General features: G+C 40.2%; 1 protein-coding gene across 6 annotated transcripts in view; it reads right to left on the bottom strand.

The window, feature by feature from the left end:
- ACSS3 (acyl-CoA synthetase short chain family member 3) overlaps positions 1-15,255 on the bottom strand; it is a 93,148-nt gene that overhangs the window by 11,173 nt on the left and 66,720 nt on the right. The gene's annotated exons all lie outside the window — the stretch shown is intronic.

Below are 15,255 nucleotides of genomic sequence, written 5' to 3'. Positions count from 1 at the left end.
CTGCTACTCCAGGACAACTGATTTGGACTGCTTCCAACACCCCGACCAACAAGGCGTCAAGTCATATGCTAACTCTGTCAGGGTTTCTAAGATTTATTTGTTTGTTTTTCTGTACTACTACATTTGTATTTTTACTAGTCCTAGTAAAGGACTGGTATTCCTATTCCCATATCTTTGCCTGAAAGCCCTTAATTGCAAAATTATAATAATTTGGAGGGTGGGGGGTTACATTCTCTATTCCAAGGGAAGCTTCCAGCTTTCCCTGGCAGACACCTGTCTTTCCAAACCAAACCAGAAACATATCACCAAAAACACAACCTACACTTTCACTACTGGGTTTTCTTGTCCTTGCTTGGATTTTTTTTTTCAAGTGGGAGACCAGGGGTGTCTCATGTTCTAGTTTGGTGGGGGCGGGGTTACTTGTTTTTTGGGGTTTTCTTGGAAAAGTGTATTGATAAACACATAAACACATCCACTGAGTATATTTTGTGAGCCTGTGGAAACCAGACTGCTAAATTAGTGGTTACCACAGGTATCTCTGCAGCACTTATCATAGCACAATAGAGAGAACATCTGAAAATGTGCTTCCATGGCTTTCTGTGAAAGATTTCTTGCAGTTATAACCCCATTCATCCAGTAAGCAAAGCGTGAATTCCCTCTTCCAATCTTTCAGGCACAATAATTCCAGAGCAATGGGCACATACAATTGTTTGATGAGAGCAGAATTCTTGGCATTATGACTGAGTAAAATTTCTAGGTTCTGTGCAAACACAAATTAATAAAGGTAGAATTCAGTTTGACAGAACATCATTATGTGTATTGAAATTTTGTCAGGACATTGGAATTAAAATGTCCAGAGCCAAGCATACCTTCAAACCACTGCTGTCAGTGGGAATGCTGCCACAAATTCCAAAGGGATCAGAACTGGATCATAATTACATACAAGGAGCCAGAAGAGAGAAAATGAGACTGTCCAAAAATAACAGCAACCTGACAACAGACATCTCCTGTTTTTATCAACTCCTCCATTAAAAAAAAAAAAAAAAAAAAAAAAAAAAAAAAAAAACAAAAAAAAAAAAAACATTTTGAGATAGTTGATTTGGGTCTTTTTTCCCTAGGAAATGTAACACACACCCACAATAACTCAGCATTTAAAAACTGTTGCCTCCTTCTCTAAAAACTGAGTTGAACTCCAGATATTTTGGTGATATTTTTTCTACGACATACTGACCTAAAATGTCAGATGTGCATAAGTAACCATGACTGCCCCTCAGATAGTCCTGCTTTCCTTTCACAAGGGACAGGATCACAGACGGCCAAGACAGGAGTAGGTAGGTTACTTCATTATAATTTTCACAATATACAAAGAAGTTGCTTTGCTTGGTTTCTCTTTGGGGCATATTTAATGCATTTCTGTAGCTATCTGGTACCAGTACAATAACAGCAGTACAAATTATGCTATTCTACATTTACTCCAGTCAAAGTAAGATTAAAATTGTTGAAGTACAAGAACACAGGTCCAGGCCTATTTCTCGTTTAAAGGTTAAATACATTTAAAACAGCATCAGGGAAACCAGGCAAACTGTGTAAATTAATGATTTAAACCATATGGGTTCATTTAACAAAGACCCATTCTGGTTATATTTTACAAAGATAAGCAGGTAATTTCACTATAAATTGGAGAGACTAAGATGAATGAGCCTTACAGCACACCACAAATAAACTCTGAAGTACTTTAACAGTAATTGTTTTCTGATACAGAATTTTAAATGGCGACGATTATTTCTTTTTTTAAGCATTGTTTCACAGTTCATTTATTTTTCATATAAGAGCGGTAGACCTTTCACAGAACAGTTCACCTTCAGCTTAGCCCAAGAAATCTGACTCCCACATAGCACATCCTTTCATAATGCCACTCAAAATAGTGTAAGATTCCTTGCTAATGGTACCAAGCAATTATAGAAAGAGAACTCAAAAGAGAATTTGCACAGAAAAGCAGATTTCTGAAGTGAAAGAAAAAATTATTGGAGATGTTACCTTGCTGTAATTCAGAAAAGACATTCAGAAAATACATACTTTTATTTTATAGTAGGCAATGATACTCAAAGGCTATTTATTACAGCCAGTCAAAGCAAATATAAGCCACTCTTAAATGAGTTTGGGCTTCTGAAGAGAACAAAATAATATTGACTGGCAGGTATAATTATTACTCAGCATTTATATAGGGTTGTGCATAAATATCACTCATAAAAATTTTTGATTGCAACTTTGAAAAGCATCTGGAAGCTTTTTCAGACTCCAGGAACAACAACACAGGAAAAAGGGTGGAGAAGAGTAGAGGATCCTGAATGTTCATCAGTCTGCATGAAATATTACTTAACTTAGTTGAAAGGGGTCACACAAAAGTAGCTGATCTCAGTGTGAATTTTACTTCAATGGGAAAAGAGAAAAAGCCATCAAAAACTAGTGAAAGCGTTTGGGAAAATTTCAAAGTAAGGAAAGTTCAAATGGTATTTACATGTAGTCAGCCAGAGATCTGCTAGGAAAAACATCTTTGGACAAACTGCTCTCACATTGGAAGACCTACTTATTTTTTTACCTGTAAAGGAAAAATACAAGGATGATAAACATGTAGAAGGCTGTTAGGAAGATAAATCTTTTGCACAGGTTCTTTATTTAAACTGATCTTTCATGTAATACAAGCTGAAAGATGCCATCTACTAAATCCTGCGTCAACCCCACAGCTTTTGGCTAAAATAAATATCCAGGTTAGACCTTAAACTATTGAAGTAAACCACCATACTCCAAAGAATTCATTCCAACGTCTTAATAGTTTCACTGCTAAAACAGTGGGGTTTTTCTCATCTGAATGCATCTAGCTTCAGCTTCCAATTTTTTTATGCTAGATTAAACAGCCATCTCTCAGAGAGTATTTTGTTCTCTGAGTATTTCCTGGCCTTGAAAAAAGTTACTATTTTACTGATCTTGGGTGAATTACACACCACAGGTTTTTAAACCATGTCTATTCAGGTCACTCTCATTCATATTTTCCCCAAAAATCTAGACACTTCCTCAACAGTCTTTCAAAATACAAAGATAAGAACCAAGCATAATGCATCAATGGATGTACTAACATCACATCCACTGACAGTAATGGTGGCTCCTCTTCAGTTTCCCTACTGAATAACAAGGAATCAAATTGCCTGATTAGTTACACCAGCAGCTACCTTTCATTCTAGATCCTGTGTATCTAGAAGTTTATCCACTGCAACTTAAAAAACTCCTTTGAAAGTCACTGCTTTCTAGGGCCCTCCATCTTATAGATCCAGCAAATTTACACTTTACCTAGCTGTATAGCCCTTGCTTACAAGAACATATGTCACTGCCTGTCATCATTGTCAAGATGGCCACAGCACTAGAGAGTGCTTCCTTAAAAACTTCAGGGGGCCTCAAGCATCAGTACCTCGTTACCTAAAGTACCTTCTCTGCATTGCAGTCCCATGGTATATAAAAAGTCTGCCATACCTTTGCTATGTTGCAGTCCTGTGAACAACCCCACACAGCTCTGGCTCTTTCTTCATTTCTAGCTCACTGCTTTCTGTCCCTTTCTCGTCACAGCATGGCCAGCAGACTCCAACTGACAAACTCACTCTTTTTTCACTGTGAGGGCAAGGCTGTTCCCACTCTTTGGTAATTAACACAACTGCAACACATTAGGGGCAAGAGTGCTTTCAGCACTCTCTGTCTGTTCTCCCACAATTGCCTCCTTTTCTTCCAGTGGGAGAGCACAAAGAGAGCTGTGACTTTTCCCATGCGTGTATGTGTATCCCAGTTGAAATGCCCAAATGTTGACTCATCAAGCCTTACAGGATCTTAGTTCAACTTTTTTTTTTACTTAAATACCAAGGTACTACACTGTGCTGAAGAAGATTGCATCTTTTTCTTCTTTTTCTTTCCTTTAAGCTCTCTTGGTTAGCATTCTATTGAGCATTATAATGATTACAATCCTGGCTTCAGGTTGCTTCATCCTTCTACACAGATACCTACTTTCTTTTTAACACATGGTAAGAAATATCGAAGGAGTAAGCTTCCTATTAAACATTTATTTGCTGGATAAATACTGTATAACTATTGAACACGTTACCACAAATAGGAAAACCGTCAATGGGTTGCTTACTTTGAATAACACCTCTTTCACTAAAGGATATTCACTCTAAGGTATTTGCTTTGGAAGTACAGTCATGTTTCCCTTTGGCTAACTTATAATGTATAATGATAAAAAGCTGTGAATTTATTGTTACTATTTCTTTATAAATATTGACTATTTAAAATTTATTGTGAATAAATTTTTCAAATGTATTTTCATTTTTACAGCACTGCACATACAGTTTTGCATTACTGTACTCAATACAATGGAGTGAGTCATCATTCAAAATATCCTAACTCTTAGAATATTTTGATTTTTCTTCCTTCACCAATTCTAAATCTACAAAAAAAATCTAAAAAAAAAAAAAAAAAATCCACAACATTAGTAGTTTACAGAGCCTCTCACACAGCTACTTTTCTTAAACACAATTAAACCAATGCAATTAAAGTATTTCAGAATCACTGTATGATGCAACTACCTTGTCTCAACTCCTGCTGAATATGTGTAAGAGTCTGTCTGAAGTTCCCCTCATTTGCCTCACGATCGTCATAAGGACCCCGAGGACCCACTGCAGTTCTGGCCTGCTCGAGGTGGATGCTTGCCAATCATCTGCGGGTGCATTTTCCTGTGTCACCATGCCACGGTACACGGGCTTTGAGCAGTGTAATGGTAGTTCTGTACCTGAAGATTACATCTGCTTCACGGTCCCTGCTTCATGACAATAGCCTATGAATTTCCCCACCTCTTGGCCAAGGGAACTTTCTGGGGTAACTTTGGTGGTCCCCCACGGAAAATCCTTCATCTGCTTCGCAACCACCGTGACAGACAGAGATCAAAACCCCCTTCCAAGGACTGAGATTGAGACCCCTATATGAAGCCCCTCTCAAGGACTGAGACATGAGACCCCTGCAACCCTAATTCAGGGATGGGGACTGACTTAACTGAAGCGAGATGTTTGCCTGGAGGCGTGATCGTTGGACCAAGAAGACAATGGCTCTCGCTTACTGCTAAGGACATGGACTACCTGTTCCCCCTTGGTGGCTTCAGTAGATTTACCTGTTCCCCCTCCGTGATTGAGGACTATAATAAAAACCCCTGAGTTAACCAGAGATTTTGAGAGAGACTCTCCCCGACGTGACGGACGGACCCATCGACCGGACCACGAGGACTCCGTCTCCACGTTTGGTAGCTATATCCCCCCTTTCCTCTATCTCTTTCTCTATCTCTTTCTCTCACTCTTAATCCCTCTATTGCATTTGCTATGGTCAATCAATAAAAGGTGCATTTGTTTTAATGCTGAAATCCCCTCTGTGTTGTGTTTTGCACTCTGAGATCAGTAAACGGACCATCACGACCCCCGCTTGTACGAGCGGATCGTGACATTAAATTGGCGTCACGGACAGGATTCTGATAGACGGAGGGGTTTGCAGGGTCGTGTGTAGTCTGTAATAGGGGAAGGACGTTTCGCTCCAGCCGCACCTAGCCTGTCATTCCCGAAAGGGTTGAACAGAGCTAGAAAGCAAGGGGGGCGACTCGAATTTCCCGCAAACTGCACACGCCTAGGTGATAAGCACCCCCATACTCAATTGAGGGTTCTGTCTTCAGAATTTCACAAAAGATCTCTTAGTGCAAAAAGGGGAAACTGTTTTTGTGTTTGTGTGTCTCTGGACTGTCTGGGAAGGAAGGGACAACCTGAAGAAACTAAGCAGGGCCTCCCAGGCAGATTTTGTCTCTTCACCCACTCAGGGAAGCGAAGGGAGACACAGCCGAGCTGTGTGTGTGTGTAACTAAGTGGTACCTCCCTGTTGTGGTTTTGATCCCTTCATAAAATTAATAGTGTAAACTAGGCAATATTTTGAAACTGTTTTTGTGTTTGTATGTCTCTGGACTGTCTGGGAAGGAAGGGACAACCTGAAGAAACTAAGCAGGGCCTCCCAGGCAGATTTTGTCTCTTCACCCACTCAGGGAAGCGAAGGGAGACACAGCCGAGCTGTGTGTGTGTGTGTAACTAAGTGGTACCTCCCTGTTGTGGTTCTGATCCCTTCATAAAATTAATGAAACCTTAGTGTAAAGGACTAAGCTGTACTTTGAAACTGTTTTTGTGTTTGTATGTCTCTGGACTGTCTGGGAAGGAAGGGACAACCTGAAGAAACTAAGCAGGGCCTCCCAGGCAGATTTTGTCTCTTCACCCACTCAGGGAAGCGAAGGGAGACACAGCCAAGCTGTGTGTGTGTGTAACTAAGTGGTACCTCCCTGTTGTGGTTTTGATCCCTTCATAAAAGTACTAAGAAGGCTAAGTTGCATTTTTAAACTGTTTTGTATGTGTGTGAATTTGGACTGTCTGGGAAGGAAGGGACAACCTGAAGAAACTAAGCAGGGCCTCCCAGGCAGATTTTGTCTCTTCACCCACTCAGGGAAGCGAAGGGAGACACAGCTGAGCTGTGTGTGTGTGTAACTAAGTATTTCCTCCCTGTTGTGGTTTTGATCCCTTCACAAAATGACTGAAAATCTTAGTACAAAAGACAAAGCTGCATTTTATGCATTACTTGCTAAACACAATGCCAAGCCTTCTCCTGAAGGAGAAGAGTGGGCACGATGTAATTGGTTTAATTTGGAAAATATTATTGATAGAGTATGTTCTTTACAACATGAAACAAAATTTAAACTGGGCAAAAACAAAACTATCCTCTGCTCAGTTTTGGGAGCTTGTCTTTCAGCAGCTGTAGAAAGTCGCTTTAAGCGAAGAAGTGAGGAAAAGGCTATAATAGACTCCCTTCAAAATCTAGTTGAAATTTTGCAAAAACAGTTAAATGAAGAAAGGAATGAGATCTATGCACTGAGAGCTGCCCTCAGAGAGGAACGTGTTAAAAACTCCGATAATGTTGATTCCTCTATGGAAACAGAGGAGAAGGAAACTCCTCACATTAAACAAATTTATCCCCATAAGGAACTTGAAGCAGTTAAAAACTGCGGGGAAATGTGCTGTCCTCACTTGAGACCCTTGGTTAAAACAGAATATAATTACATAAATGATGAAGATTTTGAACTACATATCACAACCAAACATATACCATACAGCACTACTGAATTGGCTAAGCTAAAAAAGGAATACAGCCACCTCCCACAAGAATCGGAGACAGAGTATGTCTTCCGAGTGTCCCTCACTGGTGGAGATCAAATTAAATCAACTGAACATGAGGCCAGTGGATATCGGGGACATGGAGTTTTCTTGACAACAGGAAATAAACGTATTTCGTGGTCCCTGACTCAGTTTGTAGCTTATTGGGCAGAGGGGCTTAGCCCCTTGGAAAGGGGTGAACCTTTGGCTATAATCGGTGGCCCTGACCAACTGCTAGAAAACATTCACAAAGCTGCCTGCTTGCAAATGATACATGAAAGAAAATTAATTTCTGGCTATGAATCACCAAAGCAATTACCAGTGAAGCCAGAACTGATGACCCCTTTGATTCGGGGGCTTCCAGAACCACTCAAACCTACAGCAATTACTTTACAAAAGACCATAATGGCATTAGGTCCTGTGGAAAGGCTGGATAGATTCCTTGGAATCCCAAGCAACCAAACTGGATCTACTGATCCTGGGTTTGCTCCATATTCAATCCCCTCTCAGTTGCCAGCTTCTCAATCTGATTCATCTGCCGGTGGTCATAAAGTTTGGACTGGGAATCAGCTTGCAGCAGATCTCATTAATTACAGTGAAAAGTATGGACCTGTAAAAACCCCAGAGGGCACTTCTACTAGGCTTTCCCAAGGGTACAAACATTCCCTCACCCTAGCTCAGGATGCCCAAGAGTTAGAAAATATACCCATAGCTCACAATGTAGCTGTCTATCAATACATTGATGATATCCTTGTGGGAGGAGATGAAATAGAAGTGGGAGATGTCCAACAGAAAATAATCTCTCACTTAGAAAGTCTTAATTTGCAGGTTACCTCAGAGAAAATTCAAAAACCTTCTCAGGAAGTGAAGCTTTTGGGAATTTGGTGGAAGGGAGCTATGACCTGTTTTCCACCGGATACCCTAAACTCTTTAGATCAGATTAAAATGCCTGAATCCAGGAAAGATCTTCAGCAAGCTCTAGGACTATTAGTGTTCTGGAGAAAACACATTCCAGATTTCTCAATAATTGCTAGGCCCCTTTATGGTTTGCTGAGGAAAGGGGTGAAATGGGATTGGATCCCTTCTCAGGAGGAAGCAATGCACTTGCTGATTTTTGAAGTGACAGCTCATCAAGCCCTGGGCCATATTCACCCTACAGACCCTTTCCAGGTAGAATGGGGATTTGCCTCCTCAGGGCTATCTGTACACATATGGCAGCATGGTCCTGAGGGTCTGATGATATCTGCTGGTTTTTATTCCTGTGATTTCAAAGATGCTGAAAAAAGATATACTACCTGGGAAAAAGGATTGTTTGTGGTTAGCTTAGCTCTCAAAGAAGTGGAGAAGGTTGGACAACAACAACCAGTTGTCTTGAGAGGCCCTTTTGAAGTTATTAAAACAATCACTACTGGGATCCCCCCACCTGATGGGGTGGCCCAGGGGGCCTCAGTAAGAAAGTGTTATGCTCAGATTGAACATTACTGTAACATCTTCTCAATAACTGAAGAAGCTGTGAAAGGTGTGAATGATAAATGGGTGGTAAATGGGTGCCACAAAATCACTGCTTTTTGCCCTACACCTCCAAGCATAATTCCCTCACCACAGGGACCTGATGATCCTAAGCATCCTGCACATGACCCTGGACAACCTGCTCTGGTGGACCTCCTTACTGTAGGGGCAGTACCCCTAGTGCTGAAAATCCCTCTGAATAATTATGCATGTATAGTCTTTGATGCCCTAGGGAAAGAGCATCAGAAAAATTACATGCTGGACAATTCCATCATTCTAATTTTCTGCCTCTTAGTGGCAGATTTTGTTGTGTTTGCTTTTCACAGGAGAACTCCGAGGGACATTAAAGATCATCTGAACCATGATAAGACTAGTGATACTTTTCTGTATCCTAGCACAACCCCATGGCCAGAATTATTCGGAATGGCCTTGGTCCCAAGCTTTTGTTCACTCTACCGGATCCATGGGAAATGTGGAAAATTTAAACCTGTCAACTCTTGTCATGCATGAAAATCAGATATATACACTAGGCAGGAATGGGAAAACCAAAAAACCTGGCAGCTTCCAGGGATAGTGGGGAAAAAAATTAGTATAGGGTGCCGAATGATTAATGGAACCACCTATAGTAAAGCAATCTCAATCAGTGTTCGGACAAAGAGGTCTGCACGCATCCAAGCATACAGGACTGTTGGAACAATTTCACACTGCCACAAACCGTAGAAGTAGTTTGTCTTTGGGCCAAAAATACTGAAGGGCTTTCTTTCAAGTTTAAAATAAATATCACAGCCCAGTCTACTACAGCTCATACCTCCACCACTCCAACACAACCACTGGTTATGCTTAGCCCCAGACGTTAAGAGACATAACTGGTGTTATGGGAACAGGATTGGAAATTCTAAATACTATTAATGAATAAATTGGCTGCCACAACTAGAGATTTGACTAAATTACAACAACCACTACAGTCATCCTTATTGGCTTTGGGAACACATCAGTGGTTGTTATCAAACATATTACCAAATTGGGAAAAGGTAAATGTAAAAGCTACACAAAACAATGTTTCTTTGGCCCTCAGCTCTATCCAAGCTCAACTGTGGATGCAGTCAGTTGCTGCCTCTATTATAAGAGAAGGGGAAGAAGGCACTTTTCCTACTGAAATTCGGAAAATAATTTGGGACAATGTCACTGACTTTGAAAGAGAATTCCAATCCTGGTGGAACTTAGTAAATTTTACTTACAACCCCTTACAAACACGGCTACAGCTTTTGTATTAACCATAAGTAATGCTTCAGTACATTTGATATTCCCTATCATTGCATTAGGATTGAATTATGATGGAGCTATTCTCTATCCTTCCGAGCATAGGGAATGGGCCCGTCAAATTGGTGAGAAATGGCAAACTGTTAACTTAGAATCCTGTATTGTCTGAGAACAACAAGGGTTTATCTGTGAAAGTAATGCAGTTATAGCTCAAGATATTTGTTTGGATACAGAGCAAAATATCTGTCATTTTGAAATTCATCCCAACGAGGCCCCTGGAACAGTCCTTATATATATAGGTAATGGTTGTGCATGCTTTAGAACTATTTGTGATATGGTATTTGTAGAAAACATAGTAGTAGACACTAAAAATCATTCGAATTTCTGTGCTTGCAATTTTACTAAGATTACAGGATGTGATTTCTCTTATAAAGCTCCAGTTACTTCTCATTACCTTTTGCAATCGAATTATACATTGATTCACAAACGATCACCTACTCCCATTGGAATGAACCTAACTTTGGTAAAGCAATTGTTGCTTCACCAGGATGTATATTTTGAAATTATTTCCTTTTGTAATCTTGTGAAAATTACCTTTGATTTTTGTGATTTGTTATGAAAAAAAAAAAAAAAAATTACTACTGATTGATATTATTGTTTTGATTAATTGTCATTTGTTTGATAATCTGAATTAATATTATTGTTTCCTTTTCCTTTCCTACTTTTCCTTTTCCTTCTTCTTCTCCCTCTCCCTCTCTACATACTACCTCTGTTTCTCGGGATATACTACCAACGTTGATGAGTCCTGAAGACTTCGCAATGCCACTACGGAACCCTGCTGAAGAAGATCTCTTGAAGACAATCGTGAGTCACGGGGTGATGTAAGAGTCTGTCTGAAGTTCCCCTCATTTGCCTCACGATCGTCATAAGGATCCCGAGGACCCACTGCAGTTCTGGCCTGCTCGAGGTGGATGCTTGCCAATCATCTGCGGGTGCATTTTCCTGTGTCACCATGCCACGGTACACGGGCTTTGAGCAGTGTAATGGTAGTTCTGTACCTGAAGATTACATCTGCTTCACGGTCCCTGCTTCATGACAATAGCCTATGAATTTCCCCACCTCTTGGCCAAGGGAACTTTCTGGGGTAACTTTGGTGGTCCCCCACGGAAAATCCTTCACCTGCTTCACAACCACCAGTGACAGACAGAGATCAAAAGTCCCCCTTCCAAGGACTGAGATTGAGACCCCTATATGAAGCCCCTCTCAAGGACTGAGACATGAGACCCCTGCAACCCTAATTCAGGGATGGGGACTGACTTAACTGAAGCGAGATGTTTGCCTGGAGGCGTGATCGTTGGACCAAGAAGACAATGGCTCTCGCTTACTGCTAAGGACATGGACTACCTGTTCCCCCTTGGTGGCTTCAGTAGATTTACCTGTTCCCCCCCCCGTGATTGAGGACTATAATAAAAACCCCTGAGTTAACCAGAGATTTTGAGAGAGAGAGACTCTCCCCGACGTGACGGGCGGACCCATCGACCGGACCACGAGGACTCCGTCTCCACGTTTGGTAGCTATATCCCCCCTTTCCTCTACCTCTTTCTCTATCTCTTAATCCCTCTATCGCATTTGCTATGGTTAATCAATAAAAGGTGCATTTGTTTTAATGCTGAAATCCCCTCTGTGTTGTGTTTTGCACTCTGAGATCAGTAAACGAACCATCACGACCCCCGCTTGTACGAGCGGATCGTGACAATATGGAACATATTTATGTGATTCTGTGCAGTGAAGATTGCTAAAGCAAACTTGTAAATACTTACCCTGCAATACTCCATTATTATGGTACAAAATTAACTATACAAACACTAGAGGAAGTGTAAGTAGAGTCTAGCAGCAAATTTACTGGCAGTCACTACTCTCTGGAAAGAATGAGCATAAGGTAAATGTAGTCATTCTGTGAGTGAATATAAAGAATACTGCTAGCTAATGAGACAGTGCTGATGACTGCTTCAAAACAATAAACGTAATGGGTTTGTGATATTTTCAATGTACAAGAAAGAAAACTGGAATTTACATGGGATTTCTCTTTGTTAATGCTCCTTAACAACAGACAACCTAGAAAATTCTTATGGCTAATCAAAATTACATATATACATACACATTTTCAAGTGTGCATTAATTACTGGCAGGCCAGAACAATGCAAGCAGACGTGTCACTAAACCAGACTGCTCTTGTTAATGGAAATGGAGGTCATTGCTGCTATCATTTTCACTTCAGAATAAATTCTCAGAATCTTTCATGTTGAAAAATTCTAGCTCAGAAAGAAATACATAAAAATTTAAAAACAATTCATATAAGCCCACCCTCATGATCTGCAGTTACTTTTATTTTCCCTTGTCCTTCTATCACAAATGTTGTGACACTGCTTTCAATAACTTTATCCTGAAAGACTAGTGAAATCAGAGATATTATTGCACTGTCCAGGTAAACTAGTATTTATGAGAGGTTTTTATCCAAGAATAATCTGTCCAAGGGGCAGAAATGATGGCTATATGAGGAAAAAAAAACAAAAAAAAACCAAAAAAACACCACAACTGAGCAGGTATCAGCTGGCAAAAAAGTAAAGAAAAGAACATACTTGGGGCAGCAAGCTGGATTAATTAGATGTAAGAATTACCTTTCAAGATTATCTGACTCCTGCAGGATGAAATTAAAATTTGAAGTTCTGCTGTAAGAATAGATATTTTAAATACTGTACTTAGGAAAACTGCAGGCCTCAAGCAGCCATAAATAGCGCTTACCAGGAGTTAGTAAGGAATAAAAACAACCAAGAGCAGCAATTTACCACTTCTGCACAGCTGACATTGTAAGCAGTGCATGGACACTCTCCAAAAAATACAGAAGATTATTTCTTAACTCACCTATGCTACAGGTGAAGCAAATCCCTGTGTTTTTTCATATTTTACTGAGTGTATGACAGAATAATTGTCAGAACTATGCTAAGTCTCCCATTTTCTTCCAGCTGCAGGGGACATGCTCTGGGCTGACAAAAAAAACCTGCAAGTAACAAGGATCACCCCTGCTATTTTAAAGGGTCTGTACATGTAGGAGACTGCTGAAGAGAGAAATGGCTTCTTTGAAGGATGACTTCATGAAACCTTGTTTTAATCAAAAAATAAAATTAACAATACAATAAACACAACATGATAAAATAATAGTACCCCTGTTGTGATAACACTTTGGGTGATACATTGGGGAAAAAAAAAACCAAAACCTCCCCCTTTTCATTTTCAATTTATTTGATTGCAGGAAAAGTCACGTTGAACAAGATAAAACAAAACAAATGAAACAACAACAAATAAATATATTAACACATTTGTAATCCCTTAAGAAAAACATCTAAATGTGGGGCAACATTAGGGGAGATAAATTCTGGCTAGAAGAGGTAGACAATAACCCCAAAGAGAATCTTCTAATATGGCAATATCACTCCTGACAGGCACTTAAAGAGAGTAAAACTCAAAAGTGTATGCACGCATATTCCAACAATATCTGCTAGTCTATCTTTCAACTTGTTTGGCAGAGCTGCTAAAGGTGGAGTTCACTCCACTCCTCTTTTGGCAGATATGACCAAGTACCTACCCTAAGCCAATTGTGCCACTCCTGCAGGCACTGGAGAGACATGAACACATCTGGAAGGTCATTTATTCCATCCTAGTTAAATAAATAGGCACGAATAATATAATGAATAATAATAACTAACCTGAATATCTAAGCAGCTAGAATCAATTTTATTACAAAATACCTTTTCTCTCTCTGTTTATTACAATCCTATGTTTTATTATGGCTTCAGGCACTACAGAGGTGAGAGCTTTGAAAGACATTTTCCACCCTGAGCTGGGTTACCAATACTGTGAACCAAAGTCTATAAAAGGTTGGAGCAATTTTAAGTATTTGTGCTTGGTAATGGAATGAATGCACATACTCAACAATGGCATGAATGCACAATCTTATACGTGTCACAAGAGAACTATGCCTAAATCTGAGTCTGCTGACTTGGGGAAGTTAAACCTACATGTCTGTGTCCTGGTGGCTTAGCTGAAGATGCTGAGAATGAAGCACGGTATAGACTTCATCCTGGAAACACACATCTGCATCACACAGTACAATAAGTTCATGTGATATTACTCCACAGGGGTCTAGTTACATTAGATCAGTTGTACAGCTGAGTAAAAAGCCTCCCCACCTTGGCAACTCCACCTGCCACACAGGCACTGTGCAGCCCACCCACACTGTTAGCGCTGCACATCTGCAGCTCCAGTGCCTGCTGTCTCTTGGCCCCAGCTTGTGTGTCTCAGCCAACTGCAGTCCTCACCTAACTGCACTTACAATTCACCAAAATTGGTACATGCATTCCAATGCTTCAACTTTTGACAGATTTTCAGTTCACTGAAGGTTAATACTAATCTTTGTATTTCCTCTCATTCATCTAAGCAAGCAGTGAAGACTGATCTACCACAACTCTCCAAAAATCTACCACAGAAGAAATGGATGAACACATTTCCTTTGGGACTTGTATTTGCTTGCAGTTAGAAAGTGTTCAGAGCTGAAGTTATTTTCTGTGACTGAAAAAAACAAAGTTGGTTACAGCTACCACATTCATCACAAAGCAGGTGCCTCTCTCTGAGGAAAAAAAAAAAAAACCTGAGGAAAATGCCATTTGCCTGAAAGCCTGTAAAACATCCAGCATACAGAGCCGGCACAGGCTGTAAAGGGCAGTAGCCTATAGAATATTACAGGAGTAAGGAAAGGTCCTGGCAACAGTGAGAAGGTAGCGGACAAGATAAATGTAACTGATGTTCACAGGGTAATCTACACAGAGGTCTTTTTATCTAAGGAAATGTGCCAAGAAAGGTGTACTTTCAAAACTAATATTGAAATTTATGGAACTCGTCTATCAGGAGTCTGGTAGATGGTACTAAAAATTACCTACATGATGCACAGCAGGATTGCGGGTGGCGGGGGGCGTGTTTGGTGGTTTTGTTTGTTTGTTCGTTGTTTGTTGGTTTTTGTTTGTTTGGTTTGGGCGTTTTTTTTTGGTTTTTTCCCCCTGGAGTCCTTTCCTGTATGTATTTTGTCCAAGTACTGGTACAAATGAACACTGTTTCATGCAAAGCACACAGAGACACCTTGCTTTTTTTTTACAAAGAACAGAAAATA

The sequence above is a fragment of the Hirundo rustica genome, chromosome 4, assembly GCF_015227805.2.
Source record: "Hirundo rustica isolate bHirRus1 chromosome 4, bHirRus1.pri.v3, whole genome shotgun sequence".
NCBI classification, from domain to species: Eukaryota; Metazoa; Chordata; class Aves; order Passeriformes; family Hirundinidae; genus Hirundo; species Hirundo rustica.
This window is presented reverse-complemented; position numbering and strand designations above follow the sequence as displayed.